General features: G+C 41.1%; 1 long non-coding RNA gene across 4 annotated transcripts in view; it reads right to left on the reverse strand.

The window, feature by feature from the left end:
- Window positions 1-25,864, reverse strand: part of LOC310827376 — a 481,425-nt gene that overhangs the window by 141,523 nt on the left and 314,038 nt on the right. Inside the window, exon 6 of one of the 4 annotated variants that reach the window (XR_014556313.1) lies at window positions 14,242-14,329. The exons of the other annotated variants lie outside the window; for them this stretch is intronic. This is a non-coding gene — a long non-coding RNA (uncharacterized lncRNA). Of the gene's footprint in view, window positions 1-14,241; window positions 14,330-25,864 lie in introns of those variants that run through there. 4 annotated transcript variants of the gene reach the window in all.

Below are 25,864 nucleotides of genomic sequence, written 5' to 3' on the forward strand. Positions count from 1 at the left end.
ATAACCAAATAAAATTAAAAAAAAATTGAGGAAATAAGAGAACACATTTCAGACTGGTTCCAATACCATCAGTTATTTGAAAAATTTAAATCTGACAAACAAAAGGGGTTCTCAGTAGAAACTTCCCGATTCGAATCTGATCTTGTAAATTCTAAAAGAAAAACTCTTTCCAAAACTTACCGACTCCTCCTTGACTGGACAGTCAAGGAGGAGGAGGTAACAGTGGCAATGGTGAGGTGGTCTCAGGATTTTGGCCATTCAATAACCATGGCCCAATGGGAAAATTTATGGAAGATCAATTGGAAATTCACAAATTGTTACACGATTAGAGAGAACTTTCAAAAAATGCAACATCGATGGTATCTAACACCATGGAAACTCTCAAAAATGTATAAAAATGTGTCAAGCAATTGTTGGAGATGCGGAGACTCAGGAACATTCTACCATATGTGGTGGACATATAGGAAAATACAGGTATTCTGGGAGAGTATACACGCAGAACTGCAAAAAATGCTAAAGATCTCATTCAATAAAAAACCAGAGGCCTACCTCCTGGGCATAACAGATTTGGATATTCCACAAAAGAGGAAGGGTATCTTTTTATATGCGACGGCGGCAGCAAGAGTTTTGATCGCAGCAAAATGGAAGAGTAATGAAATCCCCTCTATACAAGATTGGATCCAAAAGCTGACAGAATATGCCGAATTAGATGGTTTATCAGAAAAAATAAAGAATAAATCCAAACAGGAATTTGTTTCTAAATGGGAGGTTTTCAAAGAATATCTGAAAAATAAATATAGTAGTTTAAATTCTGTTGCAGCATTCGAGGAACTTCAGTAATAGTTGCTAGGTAGAGAGAAGAAATTAGATTTATTGAGAATAAGTTTAATTATGAAAAAAATGTCTATTGGCAATAAGTAATTTGAACTTGAAATATGGAATAGACGGGAAGTTGGGTCTTTAGTGTTAAGACCAATAGATGTTTTATTGTTTGTCAAGAAAATTATGCGTCTATGGTTATTTTTGTAATTTGTGTGTAATTTGATACTTGTGGTTTTTGTGTGTGTGTGTGTTTTCTTGTTTTTTCTTGTTGTATAAATAAATATTTTTTAAAATTAAAAAATAAAAAATAAAAAAAAGAAAAAAAAAGAAAACTGCAAAAAAAATATGTACGCATGCATGCACACATAAAGGTAAAGGTAAAGGTACCCCTGCCCGTATGGGCCAGTCTTGACAGACTCTGGGGTTGTGCGCCCATCTCACTTAAGAGGCCAGGGGCCAGCGCTGTCCGGAGACACTTCCGGGTCACGTGGCCAGCGTGACATCGCTGCTCTGGCGAGCCAGAGCCGCACACGGAAACGCCGTTTACCTTCCCACTGGTAAGCGGTCCCTATTTATCTACTTGCACCCGGGGGTGCTTTCGAACTGCTAGGTTGGCAGGCGCTGGGACCAAACGACGGGAGCGCACCCCGCCGCAGGGATTCGAACCGCCGACCTTTCGATCGGCAAGTCCTAGGCGCTGAGGCTTTAACCCACAGCGCCACCTGCGTCCCCACTGCATACACACATTGCACTGATTAAATCACAGTGCAAAAAAAAGAACATGGGTGTGGTAATGCCACTGCATGAGGATCCCTTTTGGAGCGGGGCTTTAAGCAATGGGCATATGTTCTGATGTGCACTAGAAACCTGTAAGGGAAAAATATTTGCATGGAACCCTGCAGCAAATGACACCCGCACTAATTCCAAAATAAATTGTAGAAATTATCAGCGTTCAACCAGAAGGCAAGAGGAGTGAATTGCAGGACAGAGCCAAGCCATGAAATAATAATGAAATGGAGTGGGAAATCTGCCCGCCCCAAGTTTATTTTTGGAAAACTAGGAATGCACAAATGATATTAACCAAGCTTTCATATATAACCCAACTCTCCGACATTTCATCATGAAAACATTCCCAGCTTTATGATTATAATTAATTAACAGTATTATGGTTTTGGCCTGAGAGAAAAGCGTTCTCTTGGGCCAGCCTTTGACATCAGAGCAGCACACGAAACTCCTGTGTGGCATCTGAGTGCAGAGTTCTGACTTGTACTTTGGGGAATGGGGGCTGATTTCATCCTCTCTTTATGAATAAATGAGGACGAATAAGGCTTAGTGTGGCTAATACATTAGGAAGATTAGTGATTACAACACATCTCTGAGAATGAGGAATCAATTAAAATAATAGCGGAGCTGCGGCAGTGTTTTGTCTACGGGTTCTATAACAATGTCTGTCAAAGGCAAATTATGCCATCAGCAAACTACCAGCAGTAGAAAAGGCAGAGTTTCCACCCCTTAACCACCTTCCCAGATCTGTGTTACAAAGGTGGCCTTCTGGACTTTTCTGATCACATGTATTCAAGACATCCCTGCCCCAGGACTAGAGGTCCTCACACCAGGTGCCTGAAATATGGTTGCTCCCCCCAGGGGCGGAGGAAGGGGTGTGTGGTGGGTGTCACCACTGAGGGGGGTGACAAAATGCCGGGTGGCACTCACTGCGGGGCCTGCAGCGTGCCTGAGCCACCGTGTTGGCTTGGGAGCGCGCAGGCTCCATGCTGCCCAAACGGTCCGCCCATTGCCTCCGCCCCCCAGCAGTAGGGTGGCTGAGTGGGAGGAGGCAGGCAGACTCTGGAGGCCCTGCAGTGCGCCTCACCCCTATGGGATGGTTCACCCCGCCCCTGGGTGCACCACCCCAGCTGCCCACGTGGCTTCTTCCACTGCTGGCTCGCCCAAGCCAGGGTCACATGATCAGGGGAGATGGCAAGCCAGTGAACTGCCCAGCTAGCAGTTCCTCCTTGGGAGGAAAAGGAAGAGCATGGAAGCCCCTTCCCTTGCTGAGAGCCAGGAAGGGGTAGAGTCCGCAGCTCCTATATTAGCTCCCAGTGTGAGCTGCTACAGGGCAGAAGCTGTACAGTGGTGCCCCGCAAGACGAATGCCTCGCAAGACGGAAAACTCGCTAGACGAAAGGGTTTTCCGTTTTTTGAGCTGCTTCGCAAGACGAATTTCCCTATGGGCTTGCTTCGCAAGACGAAAACGTCTTGCAAGTTTGTTTCTTTTTCTTAACACCATTAATACAGTTGTGACTTGACTTTGAGGAGCAACTCATAGAACGCAGTGTACATAGTAGCCTTTTTTGAGGTTTTTAAAGACTTTGGTGATTTTTGAAGCTTTTCCAAAACTTCTTTTGGAGCCATTTGGTAAGTTAAGCTTTTAAAACTTTTTTTTGGGGGGGTTGGATTTTGGGTTGGGGTGTTTGGAATTCAAGGACTTGGTGTTGGGGAGGGGTTTGCAAGAATCTGGAAGCTTGTGTGTTTTTTTCTGCATTTTTATGATTTTCTGTGACCATTGGGCCACTCTGTTGTTTTTAAAAAAAATTTCTGGGTTTGAATTTCTGTGTGCTGGGTGGCTGGGGGAACAGTTGGGGAGGGGTTTGCAAGAATCTGGAAGCTTGTGTTTTTTTCCTGCATTTTTATGATTTTCTGTGACCATTGGGCCACTCTGCTGTTTTTTTAAAAAAATTCTGGGTTTGAATTTTGAAATGCTCTTTACAGTATGTGTGACTTTAAAGAGCACTTAATAAACTCTTGTTGTACCAAATTTGGCTTTGTTTGGACTTTTTTTGACCATAGGAACGCATTAATTGATTTTCAATGCATTCCTATGGGATTTCGTGCTTCGCAAGACGAAAAATTCGCTAGATGAAAAAATTCACGGAACGAATTAATTTCGTCTTGCGAGGCACCACTGTACACTCCCTGCCCCCCCTCCAGGGGGAGGGGAGAGACATTGTTTCGAACTTGGCTAGCTATCGTGTATAGCGTCAGGCAAATGGCTCCAATTCTAATTTCCTATTCTAATAGCTGGCGGGGTTTGCTGTTTCACATATTATCAGGTTATTGCTCATTACTGCTCCTCTTTCAAAGTGCTACTTTGACTCATCACTTGAACCACTGAAATGATTTGTTGACTTCCTATTTCACTGGTTGTTCAACTTTTGTACACCCTTCCCCATTCTCTGCCACTGGCTTAAATGTGCAACCACTTCTGCAATAGCTCTCTCACACACCCTTTTTCTTCACAGATCTACCCAGCATACCATGCATAATAGCAAGCTGGTCAATTATTTGAGAGGGAAGTTACTATTCATTGCATCCCTAGAGGCTACAAGTTTATGTTAATATTTAATTCTGTACAGAAGAATGATTGAAAAGAAACCTTCCTCACAAACACGGTTAAGTAAAAATCTAACCATGTGGCACACTCATAAGAAACGTAAACTTCAGTATGGAAGGATGCGAGGGAAATTATTTTGACTATGTATCGATATAAACAACAACATAAGAATAGATTTGGGCCACAGTTTCTGCTCTGCAACATAGGAACTGTCAGAATTATTGTGTGGAATTGTATGCAAATAGTAGCAATATTCAACCTAATCTACAAACCACTTAAAGCAGCTGTTTTTGAATTTAAGCTGATTTAGACATATTGAAGTTTCTGGCAGCTAGAATGTGTTTGGAGGAATGGGGAAGAATGCTGACTGTTGGCTTTAGTGCTGGCTGAGACTTGCTGTCTAATGTCTTGAAAATTTACTTCCCTGAGAAAGAGGCTTCCAGTTTTGCTACCTCCTTCTCAGAGCCATCACAGCCATGAGGCAGGGGGTGGCTGCTGCCTCAGGTGACAGAAGTCCATCAGGGGCAGAAGCCCACAGGTGCCCCACCTGCTTCGTCACTGGCAGAGAAGCGGGTGGAATTCCTTCATTGGGATGCATTCATCTTTACCGACATCTATGAGCTTTGATCATTTTCAAATGCAACTTCTTTTCTCTTTAATTGATGAGTATAGTTGAAAAAATCCCAGAGTTCTTTTTCCACAGCCATGGTTGACTATTGCCTCTAGAATGTCCCTTTCACAAATAGAAAGCTGCTTTCCATTCACACAAGGAACTGAGGTCTAGGAGGCTCCAGCTGGAGGAAGGGAGGCAATTTTTGCTAATTTCCCCTTCCTCTTGTGTCCCCAATGCCACTTCTCACACTGCTCTGGAGGGCTGTCCAAATCTTCTGAGCAGATTTTTTAAGGCAACCAGGGGATGGGGGGGGGGGAGAAATAGGCAAATATTGTCTCCACCCAACTTCCACTAATGGAAGTATCCCATGAGTGAAGTTCCACTAACTGGGATTTTCGATTCAAGGTTACATGCCACATCACTATACTGGTCTATGAGCTTATGGCAACAGATGGAGATTTCCAATATTGGGGAGAGATTCTAAATCCCCACATTTATTGTATGTGCCTTATATAAACATAATCCACCATTTTTTCCATACTTCTAATTATCTGAATTTTATGGTGGTCCCATAGGCTATTTAGTTATTCTGCTTTTTTAATTTGCAATTGACAGCCACATTATTAAATCATTTGACAAATCTTCTCAATTGTATCTCTCTCCCCTAAGTTCTCCTTCATTCATTTTGTGTCAATTACCTTGATTCATTTCCTACTGAAGTGTAACATGACATCATATGAACTCCCCACCTGATTATATTAGATAGTCAGAAATTTGTATGCTTCATCGGGTCTTTTAGATGTTTCATTGGATTTTTCAGTCATTTCCTTTGGTTCATTTGGTCATTTCATTTGGGAAAATGCCCAGGAGAACTTCTCTCGTGAAGCTTCAATAATCAGAGACGACTTTTTGCCCAGATCTAATCTATCCTAAAAGGCAACATTTGTTGGGCAGGAAAGTCTTCTGCAAATATTTGGTTCAACCCTATCCTACCTTTAGAAGCAATCCACAAAGGAATTTATAGGGTTGGGGCTGAACATTTTCAGCATGAAAAATGATCCCAAATGTCCTTCAAAAGCTCTCTCTCGAAAGTTTGCCTTTACCCCATATATGCCCACTCTACTGTGAAACTGTCAATCTGTGAAACTGCCACTGGTACATATGCCACATAATGTTAATTCTGCCCTTGTAATAAACTGATCTTTAAGCATGGTAGCATCTACACTTTGGAACTCCCTGCCTCTTGATATCAGACAGGCACCTTTGTTGTACTGTATTTGTCAGGGACTGGACAGAGGAGGAATGGTGGAGACCACCTCCCCAGCCTGATCCTTCCAGAGAAGAAGGAGACAGTTCAGAATTACAACAGGGGTTTGAGGGAGGCCACAGCTCAGAGGCCAATGTGGGGGAAGAAGAAGAAGCACCAGGAGAGAGACAGCTGACAGACTCAGTCTCATTAGAAAGCATTCTAGACAGCCCTCTCCCAGAACCCAGCAGGCATTGGAAGTAGGAGAACAGAGGCAGAAGGCACAGATCAGCCACTGTAGGGATGACATATAATGGGAGAGACGGAGGGGGTGGTGTTCACTCGGAGCAACACCATTACTCCAAGAGGCTGCATTTCTAAGCCTCTCTCTGTGATTATTGAATCAACAACATTGGTAAGATCCATTCTTGGCAACCTACTGTGGGGGGATGGATCCTCTGAAGCTTGACAGTGTTTGGCACCTGCTAAAAGCATTTTTGTTCAGGCAAGCCAATCAACTCAAGTAAAAGCTGACATGTGCTTTAATCTGGTTTTCACTGATTGTTGATTTTAAATTGAAAAATACTTGTTTTTAACCTTTATCTATTATTGATAGTGTTAATGTTCATTTTATTTTTTTTGCACAGCACTTAGATTAAGCTTCTCTTTACACTTATATAATATATAAATATCATATATCATATATAATATATCATATATCATATATAATATATCATATATCATATATATTGTATATATTATATATTGTATATATATTATATATACAAATATATAAATATATATCTATCTCACTTGATTGTAAAGAGAAGCTTAATCTAAGTGCCTATTGAACCCATAAACCAAAATACTTTGTGTTTATGGTTCTCCTGGGAACTTTGTGGCTCGGGTGCTTTGGCACACAAGAGGGCTGAAGTGAGCAGGACCCAAAGTGCCCTGTTCACCTCCAGAGTCTACCCACCATCACTGTCTCCTCCTTTTCATGCTCCAAGGAGCTCCATACCTTGAGGAAAAGAAGAAGATGAGTGGCAGCAGGCTGTTTAGAGGCACCAACAAAGCCTGGTCCTACAACAGGGATTGGACTGGAACTATCCCCATATTATCACATCATTCCTGGAAGAAGAAGACAGTATTTGCATGATTTAAGCCAGGGATAAAGGCTCCAGCCATCTTCTGTTGGTTCTTTCTGCTGGCCCTAAAGGGAAGTGGGAGCTGGAGGTTGTGGTGGCAGGTGCTTCAAGGCCCCACAAGTTTTTGTGGGTGCCCAGAGCAGGCTCTTGGAAAAGCTAGACCCTTGGGTGGGGGAGCATTGTAAGTGCTTCACCACCAAGAGGACGTACTTGTCATAGAGAGCATGGGAGAAGCATTTAAGTTGGTTACATTGAAAAATGAAGCGTCTACAGGTTAGGAATTTACTCTTCCAGCAGTAGAATTCCAGGATCAAACTACCATTAGACATATAATAGATGCACCACCTCCTGTCTTCATTCTTTTCCACCACAACTATACCACATCTAAATGCACTTGTAAGCTATATAACAATTTTACTTGATGATGCTATCTGTGAAAGATCTAGATATGAAGGTTGTTGTGGCACTAGCATAAACCTCTGCTGCTGTAGCCCATATTTGTTCAGCACCATAGCCATGGCAATTGTGCTGGCAATATCTATCAATTAAGTGTGTGTCTCACCCTTTTTCAAAAGGAGCTCAATGATAAAGGTAAAGGTAAAGGTACCCCTGCCCATACGGGCCAGTCTTGACAGACTCTGGGGTTGTGCGCCCATCTCACTCAAGAGGCCAGGGGCCAGCGCTGTCCGGAGACACTTCCGGGTCACGTGGCCAGCGTGACATCGCTGCTCTGGCGAGCCAGAGCCGCACACGGAAACGCCGTTTACCTTCCCGCTGGTAAGCGGTCCCTATTTATCTACTTGCACCCGGAGGTGCTTTCGAACTGCTAGGTTGGCAGGCGCTGGGACCGAGCAGCGGGAGCGCACCCCGCCGCAGGGATTCGAACCGCCGACCTTTTGATCGGCAAGTCCTAGGTGCTGAGGCTTTAACCCACAGCGCCACCTGCGTCCCAACTAGCTCAATGATATCAGGATACAATTAAAAAATACAGTGTGTATGTGTGTGTGTGTATATATATATATATATATATATATATATATATATATATATCACACATTTAAGAACAATTAGAGACATCTAAAAGCTCCTGCCAACCTAGCAGTTCAAAAGCACATCAAAGTGCAAGTAGATAAATAGGTACCACTCCAGCGGGAAGGTAAATGGTGTTTCCGTGCGCTGCTCTGTTTTCACCTGAAGCGGCTTAGTCATGCTAGCCACATGACCCAGAAAAACTGTCTGCGGACAAATGTCAGCTCCCTCACCCAGTAAAATGAGATGAGCGCCGCAACCCCAGAGTCATTCGCAACTGGACTTAACTGTCAGGGGACCTTTACCTTTACCTTTAAAAGCAATTAAAAGCATCTAAAACTTTTTAGCAAAGTGTCTTAAATAAAACAGAGTAAGTCCAGGGAGAAAAATCCTCATAATAAAAGTGGTATATAACGAGAAGAAATAAACAGAGAGGTTTTTTCAGTTCTTACTCCCAACCTTGTGCCTAGTAGGGAAACATTCAACCAAACGTACAGAGGAAAACTCCCTCAGAAGTACACAGCCAATGAGAGCATGTGCTACCTCAGTGAGAATTGAGCCACACTCCCTGGTTGCTAAGCAACACTTTCCACCATCGTCCTCTCTTGGCTGGCTAATTTACTAAGAATAGAATTAAACCTTAAGTTACAAACAGAACTATTCCTTCTGATGCACTTCCAACAAAACTATGTCACTGCACCCCCACAGACTTCTTTGCATGGTGGCCAGCATGATCAGTTCATACATACCTCGAGTCCGCTGCGTACTGCAGTTACAGGCTCTGAAATAAGCCCTTCATCCCTAGTGTAAATGTAGAATGGAATCTGAATTTAAACAAATGGGATATCATAGTGCTTGTGTTATGCCTATATAACATTGTAGGCATAACATTGACATGGTTAGTAGCATATGCTGGCTCTACCTTGCTTCATAATATTTAATACATTAATTGTAATTTGTAGGCCTATAAGTATGCTGCTGACATAGACACAGATATTTGTTCGTGGAGCTGTTTTGATATCAGGGAACAAATGTTTCCCAGCTGGGTTATGTAATAAATTGCTCCTACTGTTTGTGACGGGATAGAAGCAACTCTAACAGATAACCACTGTTCTACAAAAGGGAAACTGACAGCTTTTTCTTTTCAGCCATGGACACTGGCTTTGATTGTAAAGACACTGCTACCTTTGCTTCGGGTTTTTAGTCCAAGACCCTCTTCACATTCCTCATAAAATCCATAGACCCTTTTGTGCTTGTTATTCTAACAGCGAACTGGGCAAAATACCACTCCAGCTGCAAACAATCAAAGCACTCCATAGCCCACTTGTGCACCGATATTGCTGGTGTATGGTATCCACAGGCGCTCTCTTATAGGGGAAAATCGAACATTTGAAACACATGGCTCCATATGTCAACCATCTGTCCCAGGATTTTAAAGTTCTAGAAGTTTCACTTTGCCAGCGTGCTTTACCTTAACGTTATGGCACACTGGAGAAAGTTGAATTGTTCGTACAAGAAGTGATTATTCTTGTGAAAGCTGAGAAAAGCAGCTAACTGGATATATTTGCGATGGTTTGTAATCCTGGAAAGAAAATTCCACTCGTGTCTACTATAAAGTTAATGAAGGCCTGATTCTTATGTTCGCTTTCTGCAAGGACTTACGTCACTGGCTCATCATCGCATGGAGAGGTTCTGCTTTTCAGTAGCTCCCTGAAGGGTGTGTGTGTTGCGGGAGAGCTAAAACATTGGCACATCAGAGGATAGACTTCAAAAACTTTGCTTCTTTTCTCAGTCTATTGTCTCGCTATTCTCCTGCAGGTCCTTAAAGTATTAGGGTATTAGTATTAGCTTAAAGGTAAAGGGACCCCGATCATTAGGTCTAGTCGTGATGGACTCTGGGGTTGCGGCGCTCATCTCGCTTTATTGGCCGAGGGAGCTGGCGTACAGCTTTGGGGTCATGTGGCCAGCATGACTAAGCCGCTTCTGGCGAACCAGAGCAGCGCATGGAAACTCCTATTTATCTACTTGCACTTTGACATGCTTTTGAACTGCTAGGTTGGCAGGAGCAGGGACCGAGCAACAGGAGCTCACAGGATTCGAACCGCCGACCTTCTGATTGGCAAGTCCTAGGCTCTGTGGTTTAACCCACAGCGCCACCCACGTCCCTTAGTATCAGCTTGGGGAACTCCAAACCATCAGGCCTATGGATGTTGCTCTGTTCCCCTAGCAAGCTGGAGAGGATGAGCACTATGCTGTCATACCTCAATACAGGGTTTATGAAGATGCAGGGAAAGAAGGTAATCTATGCTCTTGTAACAGCCTGAGTGGGCTACTGTAACACATTGTACATGGGACTGCCCTTGACGTTGTCCTGAAGGATTCAACTAGCTCAGGATGTAGCTGGTGGAGCTTTAATTGGTGAGGCCAGAGGGGCTCGTACTACGCTAATGCTAAGTGACTGGCACTGGCTGCCAATTAGCTACCAGTTCATGTTCAAGGTGTTGGTGCTAACATAGACTACAGCTAGGACCACGTTTCTTGAGGGAATGCCTTATCCCTTATACAACCAGTAGGAAGCAGGAGTTGGAGGAGAGTCTCTCTTAAAAGTTCCAAAGATCTTAACTTGGAGCAGGGCTTTTAGTTTAGCTGCCTTCATTCTGTGGAATAACATTTCTGTTGAGATAAAACAGGCACTCACTATCTGCACTTTTGTTGGGTGTGTGGGTGTGAAGACTTTTGTGTTCTGACAGGCTTTCCCAGCTGAATAAATGGGTCTTTACCACAAGAGTCTGCCCTGTAAGGTTTCAGTTTTGTTTGATACTTGCTGCTTTTGCATTTCTATTTGTTTTATAATTATTTCCAGTGCACATCACCTTGAGGCTGTTCTTTAGAAGGTGACTAATAATTTTTAAATAAATAAATAAATAATGCCATGAATGAAGTCCCCCCTCCCCTATTAAATAATGAAAAGTGGGGTGGGGGGGAGGGGGGAGGCAGTGAGAAATAATCTGCTCATGGCATAAAGGCCAGCACGTGGTTTGAGCTTGTAAGAAAGTTGCTAATTCATTCAGAAGAAATGTAAGGGTGGTGGTAGTTTGGCAAATAAAAAAATCACCTGTCCGCGGTAAACACCAATATTTTTATTCATTCATTCATTCATATGTGGCAAATCCACTGTCACTGACTCTGCCCTGGGTGAGAAAGGGGACTTGCCTCACTTTGTAAAACTGTAGCTTTCAAAGTATTCATCTTGAACATGCTATCTGAACATAATACAGTGTGCAAAATTCAGCTTCAGCACGTATTATCAAGTATTTAAAACACAACACTGGCCACTGCATGCTGAGAGCAGGCACCTACATGTGGTGCTAGTTAATTACACAGAGCAGGCCAGCTTGCCAAAATGGTAGTATGAGGTCCACCAGATAGAGGCATATCAAGAAGTGTCAACAGTTTGAACAGTTTTTTTTTAATGTCAAAAGATAACGGGAGACTCTAACCTAAATAAGCCTATAACAGCATCCAAATGGTTTAATTTCCTAAGGTTTAATTGATCAGATCTGTCACTAAATTAGGGATTATCACTTGGGGTTTTATATATTGTCAGTATTAAATTATCATTATGAAATGTTTCCAACAATGCACAACATTCCCTTCCTAGATGCAGAGCTGCTGAATGTCCCCCAGTGTAGTATAGGACCAGACCCTATTAGATTCAATCTAGGGTGAATCCTTACAGCTGAGCTATATCTTTTAAAAATATGGATATATAATGGGAAATGCCAGTACTGTCTTTCAATTAGAGCAATGATATATGTTCCGTCTTAACTAGACATACATTTGACCTCCGCTGAACTGATTTTCATTTCAGATCAGCATGAGACAATGTTCTCTATTTTGTCAGCATTTTTCCAGTTTTCTGTAAAATCAAGATAAACTGGAAGCTGAATAATTTTGATTAATTTTGAAATGCAGGAATTCATTTTAGCCTTTGGCATTTACTAAAATGTCCTCATTTGTTATCAAATTTATTCAAGAGAAAATATCATAGAATTGATGGCACAAACACATGCATTGCTTTATTTCTTTTAATATATTACACAATGAATGCAATCTCACTACAAATACCACTTTGTGGCAATGAAATAAATCTGGCTACATTTCAAAAGCAATTATTTAATATTTTATTCCTAAAACAGGTGTGAAACACCAGCTTACCAGATGTTCAGCTAAGCCTCTAACTAAATATAGATTGCTCTTATAGCCACCACATTAACAGCAACAGAAAACGATTGAAGCTATTTTTATATTACTTTTGTATTTTCATGGTTTGTGACAAAATCAATACCACACAGTTGAGGAACAATATCATTCATATACAGTTCTGGTTCACAGAGAAGATTGCCTTTGCCACCATTGATCCTGCAGGAAATACCTCTGACTGTTTGTGTTGATGGTTCGGTTTGGGGGTTTTTTTGGGGGGGGTGTATGTTTCAATCATTTTAAATTTGTGTTCAGTTCTCCAAAAGGATAAGGCTTCATTGATGCCAATGGGTGCTTCTTTCACATGCAAAAGGACAGCTTGGGGATAGAGGAGAACAATTTCCCTCAGGACCAGGACATGGGAGTGAAGGGTCAAATCCACCCTGACATGGTCCCAGTCCTGATCAGGCTGTTGTTTGCAGGTTTTTAAGGAATAACTCCAAGTTATTCTTACAATCTCAAAATACTTTGGCCCCAAAGCAGGCTAAATTCTATTGGACTCCCTCATAGTCTCTCACATCCGCAGATTTGCAGGAAATTTCCACAAATCCATCTCTAACTTCCTCTCTCTCCCTACTCTCCCTTGGGATTTCATTAGCACATGATGCTAGAGAATTGTTTATGACTTTTGTAATGATGTAAATCCTGTCATGTTGTAAGACACCTTGAGCATTGTTTTTAACTGTGGAAAGGCAGCCTACAAATAAAATGATGATGATGATGATGATGGTAGTTGCCCAGGATGCTACTTCTCTGGGCACAAGATGTTGGACACAACATAATGATGGCTGACTGGGAACAGTTATGGACCACAGGTATGAAATTTACGGCATGTAATGCCCTAAGAGAGAATTTAATGAAAATGATTTACAGGTGGTACACGACACCAGTCAAGCTTGCAAAAATTTATAATTTACCTGACAATAAATGTTGGAAATGTAATGAGACTGAAGGTACATTCTTCCACCTTTGGTGGACATGCCCAAGGATTAAGACATTCTGGGAGATGATCTATAATGAAATGAAAAAGGTACTTAAATGTACCTTTCTCCTGGGTATGGTTGGCCAATTGGTGCTAAAGAAAGACAGAACCTTTTTTATGTATGCAACAACAGCAGCAAGAATACTCATTGTGAAGTATTGGAAGACACAAGATTTACCCACCCGGGAAGAATGGCAGATGAAGTTGATGGACTATATGGAACTGGTGGAAATGACTGGCAGAATCCGAGACCAGGGAGAAGAGTCGGTGGAAGAAGACTGGAAAAAGTTTAAAGATTATTTACAGAAATACTGTAAAATCAATGAATGTTAGAAAAATTTTGGAATGAAGTTACATGGCTTTAGTAGAAATGTTACAAGGAACTAAGTACAAATAGATTACTAATGTATTAAAGGGAAAAATAAGGTTAGAATATGTTAAGATAAACTACAGGACAGAAAACAGAGGAAGAAGGAAAGGAATTGCTGAAACAGTTAACTGAAGTGGAATACAAAAAGGGAGGTGTGAGGAGGTCGTTGAAACAAGTGAATGGAAGATAAGATATTGAAATTATTGGATGTGTTTTAAATTGTTTTTGTTTTGTTTTGTTAGTTTAATGTCTTAGTGTTAGTATTATGTAGTGTCTTTGTTTTTGTATTGTATTGTATTGTTTTAATTTTTTTTTCTTTTGTAGTGTTTAAACTGTTAATAAATATTATTTTTAAAAAGGATGCTACTTCTCTTCAGCTTCCCAAAATTATTTTTAGGCAATGGAGGCCCTGGTCAACAAACCTCTCTCCTTGTCTGAATGATTGGTGCAAGGGATAGTGGGAAACCTGCAGAGGAATGGGATCCATTTTAGAGGGGAAAGTGCCATGTCACACAAGTCAAAGACATCTATTTTGCAGTTAACTCTTCCTTATTTTAAGACAGTAAGGAAAGAAAGTATACAAAAGAAGGCAAAGATCAGTGGTTGGATTGAAATGAAGATTCCAAGAACTGTACCTAGGATTTCATATACTGAAAGAATAAGTTTTAAAACTGACCTGTGGCCTCTGTCCATCTCTCTCTCCCTTCATATTTCTTTATTATTGGGAAGTTAGCATTTCTCTGCCAAAATTATGCAAATTATTATTTGAAAGCCAGGTGCAAATCATCATACACAGTAATCTGCCTGGTTTACCCCACATGATTTCCTACAAGGTAGGTTGGCTTCTCTAAGGAAGCCATGTGGTGCCCTTTAGACATTGTTGATCTGCACCTTGCCTCAGCCAGTTCAGCCAAAGGTCAAGGATGATGGGAGTTGGAGTCCAAAAGCACCTGTAGAGAACCAGGATGGAGAAACCTGATTTGGAAGGTGCTGCAGCTCCATAGCATAAAAAATGACTTTCAGCAGAGTTAGGTTGTATGTTTTATTAATTAGCATTTTGTTTTCCTCCAGTTGTTTACCCTAACTTTTCAATATAGTTAATGAGTCATGCTTAATACGTCTGTTGAAGTAACTACAAAGAGACTGAATGTTTTTTAAACTAATTTAAAGAAGAGACAATAACTTTAAAAAAATTTTTTTTTTCACAGTATAGAAATGAATCCTATGGTGTTTTGAAATTCAGGTGCAACAAATTACTTTTGTAGAAAAAAACCAAACCAAACAATTGGAACATGCAATAATTAGTCTAGTAAAGGTAAAGGTACCCCTGACCATTAGGTCCAGTAGTGACCGACTCTGGGGTTGCGGCGCTCATCTTGCTTTACTGGCCGAGGGAGCTGGTGTACAGCTTCCGGGTCATGTGGCCAGCATGACTAAGCCACTTCTGGCGAACCCGCGCAGCGCACGGAAACACCGTTTACCTTCCCGATGGAGCGGTACCTATTTATCTACTTGCACTTTGACGTGCTTTCGAACTGCTAGGTGGGCAGGAGCAGGGACTGAGCAATGGGAGCTCACCCCGTTTCGGGGATTCGAACCGCCAACCTTCTGATTGGCAAGTCCTAGGCTCTGTGCTTTAACCCACAGCGCCACCCACGTCCCTTAGTCTAGGAGCCTTTCTTAATCACATACAGTGAGGGTACAAAGGAAAAGTCTGTGATTTGCGGACTATTGAAGTTTGAAACCCTGATTTAAGCAGATCTTGCCATGTAAATGTTCTGAAAAGCAGCATCTCTGGTCAGCATCTGATGCTTTACACATGATGCCCTTTGCTTGCTTTCCTAAACTTCATTTGTAATTAAGAATAACCATAATTTCTGCCCTACTTTTTTATAGTCTCTTCAACCTATTTTGTGCTGCAAAAAAGGAAAAGAAAGAAAAATATAATGGAAAGGAATGGAAGGCGAGAAAGGGAAAAGCATTACTAACAAAATACCAAGCTAATAATTTAAGAGATTATCTCTTCTTTATGGCCTGAGTAATGTGTTCTGTTATTTAATGTTAGTTAGGCCTATTACAGGTGCAAATCTATATTCTTAGGAGTCTGTACTAATCTCTTCTTTCCTTTTATCTTTCCATATCAATAGTACATTTTATTAGGCCAACATGAAGAGTTTAATAAAGGAATCTTTTTCCTACAGTACCCCTAAAGCAGTATGTCCTCTTGAGTTATAATCCCACCATTTTTTTTTAATTAAAAAAAAATATTTAAAGGGGGGCAAAATCTAGAAATGGTGGCTGAGTTCTTTTTTTATATACTTGCCTGGTTGCATGTATGCGCACATAGTTTTTATTCCAGCTATATTCTGACAGTTCTATTTACCTCTTATCTTTTCCTATCTTTGTATCATCTGTGGTTTTGCTTATCCTTTCACGATTATGGCTGTTTAACATTTATATTGCCTTCATCCAAGTAGCCTGCCAGGTCATGGCTCTTTTATTCAAGACACTGTGGCAACATTTCACAGAAAGAACTTGAATCCTAGAGAATGTGGGGCCTCTCCCCTCATATTTTGGCTCCTGGGATTGCACCTGGAATGCACCTGGAAATGGCCTGGGGGTTGTTGTTGTTGTTTTATTATTATCATTATCATTTATTAAATTTATATACTGCCCTACACCTGCAGGTTAATGCACTCCCTACTTAATTACCCTTCCAGGAAGGAGAAAGTGATTATCTAAACCAGGATGTGCATTTCCCTGAACATGCATCTTCTCTGTTTAATCATTGTCCTCTCCTTGCTGTAAAGGAAATGAGGAACAGAGTACTTGAGCCCAAGACTCAAGTATCTTGATCCTTCTGGTATAACCCTTTGTGCCAAGTAAGGAGGCTATTTATAGCATTCAAACAGTGCTTTTTTTTTTTAAAGAAAAAGAGGTACCGGAACTCACCAGGAACGCCTCCCTTGTTCTCTTATACAGTGGTGCCCCGCAAGACGAATGCCTCACAAGACGGAAAACTCGCAAGACGAAACGGTTTTCCGTTTTTTGAGCTGCTTCGCAAGACGAATTTCCCTATGGGCTTGCTTCGCAAGACGAAAACGTCTTGCAAGTTTGTTTCCTTTTTCTTAACACCATTAATACAGTTGCAACTTGACTTTGAGGAGCAACTCATAGAATGCAGTGTACATAGTAGCCTTTTTTAAGGTTTTTAAAGACTTTGGTGATTTTTGAAGCTTTTCCAAAATTTCTTTTGCAGCCATTTGGTAAGTTAAGCTTTTAAAACTTTTTTGGGGGGTTTTGGATTTTGGGTTGGGGTGTTTGGAATTCAAGGACTTGGTGTTGGGGAGGGGTTTGCAAGAATCTGGAAGCTTGTGTGTTTTTTTCTACATTTTTATGATTTTTTGTGACCATTGGGCCACTCTGCTGTTTTTTTAAAAAAAAATTCTGGGTTTGAATTTCTGTGTGCTGGGTGGCTGGGGGAACAGTTGGGGAGGGGTTTGCAAGAATCTGGAAGCTTGTTTTTCCCCCCTGCATTTTTATGATTTTCTGTGACCATTGGGCCACTCTGCTGTTGTTTTTTTTAAAAAATCTGGGTTTGAATTTCTGTGTGCTGGGTGGCTGGGGGAACAGTTGGGGAGGGGTTTGCAAGAATCTGGAAGCTTGTGTTTTCCCCCCTGCATTTTTATGATTTTCTGTGACCATTGGGCCACCCTGCTGTTTTTTTAAAAAAATTCTGGGTTTGAATTTTGAAATGCTCTTTACAATATGTGTGACTTTAAAGAGCACTTAATAAACTCTTGTTGTACCAAATTTGGCTTTGTTTGGACTTTTTTTGACCATAGGAACGCATTAATTGATTTTCAATGCATTCCTATGGCATTTCGTGCTTCGCAAGACGAAAAATTCGCTAGACGAAAAAATTCGTGGAACGAATTAATTTCGTCTTGCGAGGCACCACTGTAATGGCAATGGCACCCATTTTAGACTTGCCGGAACTGAGCTCCAGTGATTTCCAGCTTTAAAAAAGCCTTGTGTTTAAAGCAGAGGAAACAACAATAAATAGGCACGGATACATGATTCCAAGGGGCAATATTGTATAGTGTGGCATGCTACTAGGTAACAGTGATTGTTTATAGAGCAACCTGTTGACAACATATGACACCTCTGTTGAACAGTGTTGCCAATCTGCCAATCTGCTACCAAGATGGATTCAGGGGATTTGACAAGTGGGTAGCCTTGCTGTCCTATCAAAATGGCCCACAGGGCTGGTGGAAGTGTTTGATCTACAGTCAAGCCCTGTGACTGGATGAAGACTCACACCTAAAACTGTTACATCAGGCTATCATCAGACAATCGTACCCACCCAATGAAGTGAAAAACAAAAATGAAATACAGATGAACACAGCCAGGTTGGTACAAAGAACAATGTACTACAGGCCATAGCTAGGAGAAGCCACGATACCACCACTTGTTCTCAAATACAGCTCCTAATTAAAATGGCTCAAATAATATCAATGCTCTACGTCCTGTCCTTGACAGTGACACTTTCCTCTCACAGGCCTTGGGTGGCAGGCCTGTACTTGCTTACAGAGAGCAGACAATCTTAAACATCTACACACAAGGAGCAATGGGCCACACAACAGGTTCTGGAGACAAAGACTAGGCCCTGTGGCAGACCTAGATACAAACTCTGTCCCCATTCCGACTCAGATAGCACTATTACAGGACCTGGTAGTCATGAGCAACATATAAAAGGAAAACATAAGTTTTGAAGCGTAGAAGCTTGATCCTAGATTCTCCTTTCTCCATATTCTACAAACTTTGAAAATATCTCTTCTTTTCCTAAGTTTTTTGACTCTTTATTCCCTGTTGGACAAAGCCACTTTCAGTATTCATTGCTTTTAGCAAAAACAAAGATCAGATTTAAAATGTTTTGCCAATCAGTCCTTTTTGGTTCTACTATTATCCTTTCTTTTTTAAACATCTACTAAGTAATATGTATTATGTACTATGTATTATGAAGAGACAGAAAATCTTCCGCACATGAAAACTATTTTGACATGAGTCATCATAATTGAATATGATCTCGTGGTATCTTATTTTTATCAAATTGGATGCTCCATTGAGAGTTCTGTTCTTTATTGCTGTTTTTTTTATTATGTGAATGATATTGGTAGCTCCTAATATATAATTATTTGAATCAAACTTCTGAAACAAGCATCTTTCAAACATGTTTTAAATATTTCCATTTTATCTTAAGTACCAGATGTCGAGGATTTGAAAGCCTGCTTATTTTGGTCTTTTGGTCCTTCAGAATGTTATTTTGTTCTGACTCACCATCAGTCATCTCTTATGTATTTAGCCTATTTGAGTGAACAAGTTTTAAGAAACAGCATCTCTGCTGTGCTAAAATGAAAGCTTAAAGCACCTGCATTTTGAGAAAAACCTAAAGAGCTTAATAATGCTCTGCAGAACTAGAATAGAAATGTTGAGAAGATACCATACCAAGTAGCCTTTGCAGTATAAATGTATTCAACAACAGTTAGCGGTCTGATAACTTGCAAAACACTTTGTGATTTATTTAGAAGTGTATTTTATAACCTAAGTTTCAAGTGAAGACCAAATCTTGTACTACAGTACTTAAAACAAAAAAGAAACCATCGTGAAAACAAAACAATGGGTAATAGAAAATGTGAATCCTATGCAGAGTAGACCCATTGAAATTAATATACATGAGTAGCAGGTTGATTAATTTCAGTGGGCATATTTGGAGCAAACTTTAGTTGGATGCAACACAATATAGCCTTCAAAAGTTACAGGGCAACTCCAGTTAAATGCCAGCAGATTTGTAGATTCTTATTTTTTGTGCAGGGAGGGAATCCCAGCATGCTTAAAAATTACAACTCACCCAGATGAACCAAGCACTCAAATATGGAAGTATCAGATGACAGGAGATGTGTAAGTGTGGGGCCACTACTGAAAATGTTGACTGTTTTGTAGTTCACCCCATTTGTGTGGCTGAAAGACTAGCTCCCCTATCTCTTCCTTTCCCTCAATTGTCACCATTCCATTTGGCTGTACTACAGGGAGAGATGGGAGAGCACAGCCCATTCCAATGACTCGGCTTTGAGGCCAGCTCTATGTGGTCCCTCATTCCCTTGAACTGACCATTCTCATTTTTTTCTGTTCTCTCCTCATTCCTGTATCCTTTTGGAGAGAACTTTTTCACACAGCACACAGTTGATCCCCAAAGAGGATCTGCCAATTTGGACAGATTTTTAAAAAGATTCAGACAAATACATGGAGGGCAAGACTATCAATGGCTACCATCCATGCTGGCTATGTTCCATCACCACCCGAAGCAGTATGCTTCTGAATACCAGTTGCTGGAAACTGCAGGAGGGAAGAGCGCTCTTGTGCTCAGGTCCTACTTGCTTGCTGCCTACAGGCACCAGTTGGCCACTTTTAAGGGCAGGATGCTCGACTAAATAGGCCATTGGCTTGATGCAGCAGACTCTTCTTATGAGGTGGGACACCATGAATGCCCTCAGCATGTGCTACAGTCATACTGGGGTGTAAGACAAGTTTAGGCAAGGTTCAGGCTGGATGCAAGGCAAGGCTCATGCATTTTTCTGGAAACCATAGAGCTTTTAAGTTGCTCTAGGATGGTAGTGCCACATCATCATGCTCGGGTGGAGGGGGCAGTGACTCTGTGGGTTCATCTGTTAGCAGTGCTCCTTTGTTAAAGATAAAAGATTAATATGCCTAAAATGAAATGTTTATATGCATTGAAGTTTTTGTGGGGGGAAAGTTATGTAAAGGTTTGTATTTACAAAGTAGAGAAGTTTGCATTAGGCATGAGAGGTTTCACTCTAGGTAAATGCGGTAGAAAATGTTGGATGTTTCCATTTCAGTCTTTAGGCTAATTGAGGAATCATTGCTGGAAACCTGAGCTGCAGGTCTCTCACAGTAGTAAGGTGAAACATGAGACCTCTTTGTCAGTGAGGGAGCCAGTGAGGAAGCTCTGTGATGATGATACAAACAAGTTGCTTAGGATCTCCCTCTTTCTCTGGGGCCAGAGGGGGGAAAAACATTTATTGAACTGTATTAAGGACTAAGAAGAAAATGAGATCACATTGCCTGCTTTTTAGAGCAATCTGCTACTTTGTATTTTTATAACATTTATTTGCAACTGTTTTTAAGAATGTTCTGCAGTAAAGTTTTGAAACTCATTATTGTGGTGAATCACAAATTTATTTCTATTCTATACAAGGTGCAGATCAAGGATTCCACTTGCAGCAGCTCTAACATCCTCGGCACTATCATTCAAAAAAGGCAAATCTGATTCCTGGTCCCTGACATCTACTAGGGTTTATATTCTCTTTTCAGGCCTAATGCCCAAATAGGGTTTACAATGCACCCTTTTAAAATGGGCTTAAGAGGAGGGCTTAGGAGGAAGTGACCTATTGAAAAAGAAAGAGGACATCATTTTGCACAAAATTTGCAAATAGCAATATATATATAGAGATGCAAATTTTAAAGTACAGTGGTACCTCCAGTGGTACATACGCTTCAGATTACAAACTCCGCTAACCCAGAAATAGTACCCCGGGTTAAGAACTTTTCTTCAGGATGAGAACAGAAATCGTGCTCCGGCGGTGCGGCAGCAGCAGGAGGCCCCATTAGCTAAAGTGGTGCTTCAGGTTAAGAACAGTTTCAGGTTAAGAATGGACCTCCAGAACGAATTAAGTACTTAACTCGAGGTACCACTGTAACAGAAATACAATACAGCTCATCACAGTGGAGGCGACCAGGTGGCCCCTTGTGCCTGCTCAGTCTGTTGCACAGATGTTAACTGTTGATGAACCCCTTCAAAGCCCCTATTCTGCCTTCTGATGCTTTTTTATAAAGGACACATGAATAGTCCTTAGAACAGAGGACTGTCCTCTGACAGCCTTCATGTGGAGGACTGCTCTCTGTAAAGTAGGCCACCCAAGAACTTTATATATAGAAAATTCAATTTCTCTTCTTTTTCTTTGTTTCCCCACCCCACCCCACCAGTAGGGCAATACCCTTATTAGGAACTGATCAAAATGTCACAAAATAGCAAGAACTTTGTCAAATTTCTTTGAATGCTTCAGGTGACTTTTGGGGATGCAAGGACAAAGAAACACACACCATGGTTGATTCCCAAATTTGATACTATAAAACCCAGCCAGATGTTAACCAGATGTGGAGCAGTTTCAGTCCAGGTTTAGGACTCCTTCTCTCTGCAAGTTAGAAGTGGCCAGGCTGCCAGAAAATTCTTCCTCTGGGTCACCACAAAATGGAGTGACTGAGTGCCTCCCTTAGGTGTGCGTGTCAGGCTGCGGCTGCTTGCTACTCCAATTTGGGTTGCTGTCTGAGTGACAGGCGAGCTACTGCAACTCAAACGCACAGATTCCCACAAGGCAAGCCATTTTTAGAAGCCTAAACATTTATTATTTTTCTATTCTTGGTTAAGAATTTGCCAACCAAGAATGTGCAGCTGTGAAATCCTACTCTGAAATATGTAACGTCTCAACTTTCATAAATATTTCAGATGTTATACAAACACAGCAGCAAATAGCAATAGAGACACCTCCCTGGGTAGCAGACACACTCTGGATAAGACAGGAGGCAGCTTGGATAACCGGGCTTGGTGCAGGACGACAAATATTTTGAGGAGGAAACAAGCTTAGCCGTGCAACCCACCATCCCTAATTTAGTTCTGTTTTCTTAATATGCTGTCAAGGGGATCCTGCTGGGTGATTTGCCATAATGAACTCCACCCGGATGGTCTGTAAATAAAAAATGGAGGACTTATTTGAAGCTGTTGCTTGTTGTTTTGCCTCAGCTCTGGCTGAGTGAGCTCTAATTTGATCATTAAGTGACCATCCCACCAAGGAACAATGAGAAATGGTCTCAGACTGCCAGTTCAGCACACAACTTTTATCGGCCGAATGCCACATCAACGAGTTTGCTAAGGAGTAGTGTCTCTTCCCATTACAAAACCAGAAAGCTTTTATTTCTGCATTCAGATCAAATAATAAAAAGGCTAGGCTGGCTGGAATTAGGAAAAGTGCTAGGCCAACGGAAGTGTCAGAGACAAGATTCAATAGCATGGAACAGACAGTGCTACTCCTAGGAGTCCTAGCGAGCTACTTTGAGAATGAATTTGTCAGTATAGCCTGTAGCTCAGACGTGATTCTGCAGGCTGCTTTCTAGTCCCAGGAAGAATCATCTTGATATATCTCAGTGTTAATATATAGAGAGTACTTAAGTACTAGATACATATGAGCTACACTATGAGTCAAAGAATGTCTCATCAGTTTAGTCAGGACCAAATTAATAGTTAATAGCTCTACATGTGAATTTATTCGTTTCAAATGTACTATTCCCTTAATAATCTCACAGACATCAAGCTAGCCTGCCAAAACACCGCTGCAGAGATGTATTTCAAAACCTGCAAATAAATGATGTCTAAAGAAGATGTGCTGAATTAACTATTAAAATACTAATGTATCTGTAACAAGTGGTAGGTAGTCTATTATTCTGATTCTATTACTTTCCTCATGTGAGAAGCCTCATTTCCGATCTACTTTGCATGGCGGAATAGATATTTGCAAGTGTACCTAACACGGGGCCAATGTGGAAACATATATCAACATAAGCTATTGCAGCAGGTGGGACAGTATTGTCAATTTTTGCACAAGATCTGGTTCTTGTCCCTCAGTAATACACCAAAATTTGCAATCATGTAAGAAGAAAAATGCTTTCCCCTGATGACACTGGAGGGAGAAAAGCAACAACTTGATTTTATTATTTATGGAATTAAATCTCAGGATTTAAACTGTATTTTATGACTCTGCAGTATTGATTTATGATTTTTTAAAAATGCTTAGACTTGCCCATAGTAAAGCAGTAGGTATAAGGACATGCTTAAAGGATATTTACCATCAGGACCATGTCTTCCCATAAATCATATATCACTTGATGATGCATCTATAACCATTTAGTTAACATGACACCACAGGCTACTTATTTCATGATTTATAATGAACGGAAGAGGATAATCCCTGAAGGGGAATATTTACTGAGAATGGAAAATGGAAGCTTGGGAGGAAAATGTCTGACATTTACTGACACAAAGATTGCTGGGTGTTGTTAAAGTGTAGTTGAGAATACTGGGTAGAAATGTTTAAAGCAGGTGCCTGCAAGAACTGCAATTAAATTATAAAGAGGGGTCAGTTTGTGTGTTGCTGCTGCTACTAAAATGGGAACGCAGCAAGCACACACACACACACACACACACACAGGAGAAAACAGAAACTTTCTTCAGATGCTATTAAAGTGGTTAAATTATTCAAAAGGGCTGTGCAATTATGTATGGGGAGTGTAAATATTTAAATAAAATTAGACAGTTAATTTTTGAAACTAAATATAGTGCTTTAGAATGGTGTCAACTTGAAACATTATAAACTGAAGTTCATTTAGCAATAGGCCAACATGGAAAAATAAAGCTCTCCAGCTTCCTCACAGAAGCTTCACATGGAAAGGGCACCGCTGAGTCTGATGCGGAAATCAGTCCAATTAATAACTTAGTAACTTATTATTCCACGCATTCATTGTTGATAGTCCCATCTACCACACTGTTTGAAACTGAGGGAATTTGGGAGTCCAACAACATCTGGAGGACCATTGCTCTAGAGGAGTGCAGTGTGTCTCTGTGTGTTCTTGACACAGGTACACATTACACTCCATACAGGATCCCTGTCAGTGATGGCTCAGCCACCCCGAATGGACTGCAGAGTTTTGCTTTCACTGCAACAGAGCCCTCAAGTGCAGGAGTTTACTTTTCCTCATAGGAGAAACTTAACAGCTATTTATTTATGTGGGGCAAAGTAAAGAAACCCAGTTGTGGAAATAGTGGACTGAAGGCTGAACCTATTTCTTACCTGTTCAGGCCCCAGGTATTGCTCTAATGGAAATAGCTTCACCTTTTCATTTCCATAACCCCATACGGAGAACCTTCTGAAATAACATGCTTATATCTAAATTATTTAAAACAACAACAACAATATGCAGTCAAGAAACATTCAATTCATGTAGCCTATTGTTATCTTTCCATATGCTATAAATCATAATATAGGCATAAAAGCTCTGAAATATGTTCTTATACCCATCTGCTTAACAACTGCATTAGTTATAATAAAGATAATCCAGCTAATGTTCTTATCCTCACAATGAAAATGGGTTTACACAGGTTTTATCATATTTAAAGTTAGATAGGTTTTAATGTATTTAAATACAGCTCCCAGTACTTATCTTAGAAAGTGAAAACAAAAATGACTTTGGTTGTGATCCTATGCAATTATACTTAGAGCATTTCCCAGAGTATTCAGTGGGACTTATTTTCAACTAAACACAAATGGTGTTCTAGTGTTAGAAACTAATTTGGATGTGGGAAAGCGTAAGGACTTTTATCCATAGGTCCTGAAGGGAAGGGACTCTGGGCGAGGGGTCCCCAAAATTTTCAAGGAGGGGGCCGAGCCCCCTCAATATTCTGTGACCTGCAGCAAGCCCCACCTGACCTTCCTGTGGCTATGATGGGACCTGCTGGCCCTACCTGCAGCTGTGACGGGCCACCATGTGACATCACAGTTGTGCGCCGCTGCTGCCCCCAAGTTTGGTGGAACCTGGCACCTGTGTCCCTTGGTACTGAAGGTCCCAGAATTGAGCCCTTGCATCTCTGGTTCAAAGGATCAGGCAGCAAGAAAAGCTGCTATCAATTAGATAGACAATACTGGGCTGGGTGGGAAAACAGGGGGCTACCTGTCTGCTATCAGGAGGCTTCCTATATTCCCTTCCTATATTCCCTTTCTGTGGGGCCACAGAAAGAAAATTGGTGACACCCTTTCTTTCTTGAGTGGAGGTAGCTCCTGCCCACACAGCAATATATCTGGATTCAAGCTGTGTG

Source organism: Podarcis gaigeae, assembly GCF_964106915.1.
Source record: "Podarcis gaigeae genome assembly, chromosome: 11".
Taxonomy (NCBI): Eukaryota; Metazoa; Chordata; class Lepidosauria; order Squamata; family Lacertidae; genus Podarcis; species Podarcis gaigeae.